The sequence below is a fragment of the Arvicola amphibius genome, chromosome 4, assembly GCF_903992535.2.
Source record: "Arvicola amphibius chromosome 4, mArvAmp1.2, whole genome shotgun sequence".
In the NCBI taxonomy this organism is placed as follows: Eukaryota; Metazoa; Chordata; class Mammalia; order Rodentia; family Cricetidae; genus Arvicola; species Arvicola amphibius.
Window position 1 is genome coordinate 71,669,177 of NC_052050.1, and position 5,906 is coordinate 71,675,082.

Here is a 5,906-nt window from a genome sequence, read left to right on the forward strand (position 1 = left end):
AGCAGGAATAGTGAAAAGTTACTTTGAGATTTCTTTTGTGAGTCTAACTCTTGTCTGCATCTGGAAACAAGGTAAGCTGTGTTTAGACCTAGCAGTAGCTCTAGCAAAGTGAGGCCTGATTTTCACATAGGGAGAGGATTGGGAACAACCAAAGCCTTGGTTGCTGCTGTTTTAGGCTGTCCCTGGCCTACCCGTCTACACCATCAGAGATCTGAGAGTAAAGAATTTCACCTGAGAAACAGGAAGTGCAGACCAAGCAGCTTCTGAATCTGTTAAAAATGACAGACTTACCAGCAACTTGGACAGTTACCCTAGGGTCCTCAGTGGTCATTAGGGACAGAGGTCCCTGGGCAGCATGATCCTTTGACCAGTCTCAGAAGATCCCACGGACCTTCCTGTGGAGTAGGAACTTCGGAGGAGGTGGGAGGGGCTGGGGGGGACTGGCCTCCCTTGTGTAGGCAAAGGGGGATAATCAACTCTCCAGTGCCCTGCTTGTCTAAGGTTTGGATAGGGCACAGCAGTGAAAGGTGAAGGGGGAAGGGTAGTTTTGCGCCCAGTGGCCAGCTTTTTCACATTTCAAGTAAGCTCCATGTGGAGGTTCTCTTGATCCCACCCATATTCTTTGGGAGAGATTAGGGGTGTTTTCAGGAGCTAACATGTCTATAACAAAGTCTGTTTTATTGAAAATTTTAAATGCCATGTTCAGCAGACCTCTGACAAGTTGAAGATCATTATCTAGTAAGTATATCTAAAGCAGACCAACTTTTTCTATGAGTTGTTACCTGTTTCAAAGATTTAACTTTGAAAAAAATATGCAGGAGGTAATATAAAGTTTATTTCTGCAATTAATCATGACTATAATTATAGTTATGAACATATTAAAATATGATCATCTATGAGGTAGCTGATAATTAACTTGTATGTTTTAATTATGTGTAACAGTTTATAGTAAGTTAATACAGCTTTTGTAAGATTAGGACTTGCAGCTTTATCCCTGTTAAGTTGATTCTTAAAGTTTGAGTTGAGTATTTAATTGGAGATCTTTTAACATGAAAACAAACCATAAACCGTAAATGTAGTAAAGTTTTGTCATTACAGAATATACAGAATATTATAATTTTGGTGTGATTAAGTTTAAACTGAAGGCGGTGTCGGGACAGGAAAGGGTTAAGGTGGGAAAGCAGCAGCAGCAAGGGCCTTGGCCAGGGAGTTGGTAGTTTACTTGCTTCTCAACAGTGGAGAAATTGACTTTAGGAAGGGAGGGGGAGCTGTGTCAGGCTGAAAGAAGGGGGCTTCCGGAATGAGGGAGGGGCTATTGGACCCTTGCTGGTAGAACATGCAGCTGAGGAGGAAGACTGAGGGGGTTGTGGGGTGGGTGAGGTCTGGGGTAGTGTGGGTGTGTAAGGGGGTGTCAGTCACAGTAGCTATACACCCACCTAAGGAGGTTGCAAAACTTCTAGGACAGAAGGGAGTACAAGGAGTGCTGGAGAAGCAGATATGCTCATACTGATGTCCTCTGGACAGGACAGGCTGGAGAGTGCACAGTGGGAGGGGCTGATGTGGGAGAGGGTGTGGCCCAGCCAGATTGGCTAGAAGGAGGAGGGGCATTGGAATGGTATCAGAGCCCAGGTGGGCTGGAAAGAAGAGGGCACCATTGAGCACCTGCAGTGGTGGGAAATGCAGTGGTCACTGCTGAGGGGAGTGACCTGTGAAGCTGTGGCTTGGGAGTGTTCTGCAGGCACCCTGGGCTGATGTGAGGGAGAGGGGCAAGTAAGGGAGGAGGAAGTGGGAGTCAAGAACGAACAGTTTGGTCTGTCTGACCTTGGTGAAACCCAAATGGGTGGAGAAGTGGGGAGGGTGTCAGACAAAGGCAAGAAAGGCACCTGACCATGAGGAGGAGGGTGGATGGTAGTAAATCTGCTGGGTCACAGGACAGAGTTTGAGTTTTAGGAGCAGAAGAGTCAGGGAGGGGCGGAGGACTTGAGGTGGTGAGCAGGAAGCTTACCGGGAGGGTTTGGAGCAGGGAAAGTGAAAAGCAGAGACGTAAAGGATCTCTTTCCCTCTTCCTGTGTGCCCATAAAATTTGTAAAGATCCTGAGTAACGTAGCCGGGCGGCGGTGGCGCACGCCTTTAATCCCAGCACTCGGGAGGCAGAGGCAGGCGGATCTCTGAGTTCGAGGCCAGCCTGGTCTACAAGAGCTAGTTCCAGGACAAGCTCTAGAAACTACAGGGAAACCCTGTCTCGAAAAACAAAAAAAGAAAGAAAGAAAGAAAGAAAAAGATCCTGAGTAACGTTAGGATCCCAAAGCTGTTAGGCGGCCTTTTAGATTTATTATCTTGTGGGTGTGGAGGCCGAGCCTGGGTACTGTAGTGAATGTGCTTAGGAAATTTGATGTCTGAGTGTTGCAGCCATTGGAGATTCTGGAGGAGACATCCTGAAGTCAGTCACTCAGAATGGAGGGGGTGGGGCCCATCACCCTTGGTGGTAGTGGGTCAAAGTGAAGATCCCAGGTGTCCCTGTGAATCTCGGAGAGGCTAAGGGGCAGTCTCATAGAGAGGGTGGGTCGTCACCCAGGCGACATCACCAAGGCCATGTCCAGTGTGGTCTGAGGATGAATCTGCCATCTCTTGACAGTTTGTTTTGGAGGAGGAAAGGGCACCAGTTTCAGGCAGCGCAACCCCTAAGAGGGAAAGGGGGAAGTCCCTATCTAACCAGACTGGACTGAATGTGCCTAGCTAGCAGCCAGTCCATGGGAGTTCACTATAGTCAGAGAAGTCCGTGGTGGGGTGCAGTCTTCCCCAGTCCCACAGGACAGAGTGGGGACACTAGACTCTGGATGGCTGTCACCCAATAACATGGTGACTGTTTAGGATGGCCAAGGTGGGAGACTTCCAATCAGCTGCTATTGGATGAGGGAACTGGGTGCCAGAAGGACTGGAATATGTAAAAAAAAGGCTGGGAAATTATCGGCCCATCCGAGTCTCAGCACCGATGAAGGAGAACCTCCCCTGCAAAGTGGGGGTTCCTTCTTGGACCCCATAACAGGCACAAACCACACCCACACACTTATTTTCACAGAGAGATCCTTTATGAAGCGAGGGAGGGTTAAAGTGATTGTTTTCTGACTCAGGCAGAAAAACAGCAGCAAATGACCATGCAGGTGTAATTTTTACGAGATGAAAAACTGTGGTTACAATGGGCTAGGATGCTGTCGTATGTTTTGAGTGGACATGTGAATTAGATGAGCCAAAGGAGGTTGTTGATTGCCAGACTTCAATGCTTTGATAACTGGAACTTAGTAATCAGCCTCAGGAGGAGGAAGTGGTCAAATAAGTGAATAGACCATGGTGGCCAGCTTTAGGGATGCAATATAATGGTTTTTGGCAGGGCAGAGGGAATGGGAGAAAAGGGCAAAGCCTTCCAAAGCCCATGCTTGAGTGGCCTCGAGTCCCTTTAGTTAGTATGTAGCTACAAGTACCGGGTCATGAGTTACACACAAACACACATACCTGTAGGCTGACCCCTATACAAACACACACAGAGACACACATGCAAACTCATCCACAAGCATAGATGCATCAGGCACAGGGCATTGTACCTATTGTTGTCCCGGAATGATGGTCTTTATCTTCTACAATTTCCTCTGTAACTAAAGAAAGGATCCCATGTTCCTCTCGGAGACAGTGGAGGTGTCTTAGCTCTGAGGTGAGCAGATTTGGGTTTTCGCAGACTGTTCCCACATGTGACCTTGACTCCCTCTTTCCTTGATTCTGATGGTGAGATCAAGGCTCTAAAGGAATAAGCTTCCCCGGTATCCTGTTATACAGAGACAAAGGTGGCTGCTCTCCTATCTCCCCTCCTCAGCTCACAGTACACTGGCACCGAAATAGGAGTCAGGGCTTCCGGGTGCTGAAGTCAGCTGCTCTGTCCCAGTTCCCCAACTCCTAGAATTGTGCTGTGACTCCCACAGTGAAACCAAGGAGGAGTTTATGGTCAGGGCGTAGGCAGGACACCAGCAAGACTGTGACAGGATGTGTGTATGGTAGGAGAAGGGGCAGATGTGTCTCGATAATCAGAGACAGAGCCTCCAGATGGTAGCATCAGCCCCTCTCCCACAGTCTCTGCTCACCCAGCCATTCTAACCTGTCAGGGGAATAAATAAACCCGACTCTGGGGACTGAAATGCCACAGTTTGAGCAGGCAGACGTTTACTGTTTTTACCATGGTAGTGACATGTACTTGTAATGTACTTTTCTGTAAATAAGACCAAGAGGCTTCCACCCTCAGAGACAGCCTTCATTAGGGACAGGCCATGCCACCTGCTGATAGATTCCTTCTGCTACATGGCACAACGGCTGTTCTGTGATCAGAAGTACTGAAGCACATTATAATATATGTATATATTTAGATATACTATTTTTGTTTTTTCAAGACAGGGTTTCTCTGTGTAACAGGCTGTCCTGGAACTCACTCTGTAGACTAGACTGGCCTCGAACTCACAGAGATCTCTGCTTGTCTCTGCCTCCTGAGTGTTGGAATTAAAGGCGTGTACCATCACTGCCTGGATAATATACATATCACATGTATGTAAAGGCTGGAATAGGAAATAAGGATTATAATGGGGATGGGAGGATGAATTTTACATGGAAACCTGGCTGGGTCGTACCACCCAGATGCACTAACCATTAGTAGAGTGAACTGAAGCCGTATTTAGATGACACTAAATTCTGAGTGAGGAGACACATTGAACAAACTTCTATATTGTGAATTACACAGCCAAGTCATTGGAGAAGATCCTACATCACCAAAGAAGAGAGGCTTCTTGCTCCAGGCTGTTTGGATACAAGTAACAGCATCAATTCCTCTATAGATGTCTCAGAAAGAGAATAAGCTATGGATACAAGAGTATTAGGTTTGGAATCTGAAATGAGTTCCACAGGCTCCTGTATTTCACGCTGTGGATCCTGGGGCAGGGCTGTTAGTAGGTCTGGAGCCCAGGACTGTGAATTCCCTGCCTCGTGTCCTCTAGCTCTGTCTGCTTCTTCCCTTTTGTCCCCCAGATGGCCTTCTGCTTGGATGGACCCCACCTCTTCTGCCACCTGCCACCTCTGGAAAGTGACCAGCAGTCCTCCGACTCTGAGACAAAGCAGACCTTTCTCCCTCATGCTGTTTTGTCGGGTGTGTGGGTCACCACACACAGAAGTCACTAATGTCAGTGTGGTGTGGACACGGACAGAGCTGACAGAGGACACGGGCCTTGACCACTGCCTCTGGTTTTCTGTAGGATTCCAACACTGGCCTAACATGTGCTTTATTTTCTGCCCCTGGGATGCCATGCCTGCCTCTCTCCTCTTCTGGTGGGAAAGCCATCAGTATGGAAATTCCACAGGGGCTTTAACCAAGAGTCCAGTCAGGTGTCCACCCGAGTTTCTTCTCTGTGGCTGTGGCAAAATGTCCTGCAAAGCAGTGCAAGGCAGCCAGGGCTTCTCTCAGGTCACAGTTCAGGGTTGCACTGCCCGCAGTGGGGAGCTCCCAGCGGTACGGGCCTGAGAGAGCTGGGCCTGTTGCAAACACAGTCAGCACTCATGTTTATCCACCCTTACCTACTTTATGAAGTCCAGAATCCCATACTTGGGAGGAGGGTCTTGCGTCATATGAAGGTGGTCTTTTGATGTCATTGATATATGACATTAAGAAATAAAATCAACTAATCCAGGGAATCTCAGAAAGCCATCTCACACTCAGTTCTAAGTTCTGTCAGACCACCAGAAAATGCATAATAGACACAAATGGTCAACAGGGTAGTGGGACAAACAAGTTGTCAACAGCTCCATGGCCTGGCCATGCTGAAATGAGAACAAGGACCAGCAGTGGCTCTGCGACTTTTGAGAAAAGCAGTCGAGCA

The 5,906-nt window shown here is 47.9% G+C and overlaps 1 protein-coding gene across 1 annotated transcript in view; it reads left to right on the forward strand.

Annotated features, from left to right (window-relative positions):
• LOC119812843 (T-cell-specific guanine nucleotide triphosphate-binding protein 2-like) overlaps positions 1-5,906 on the forward strand; it is a 113,626-nt gene that overhangs the window by 45,258 nt on the left and 62,462 nt on the right. The gene's annotated exons all lie outside the window — the stretch shown is intronic.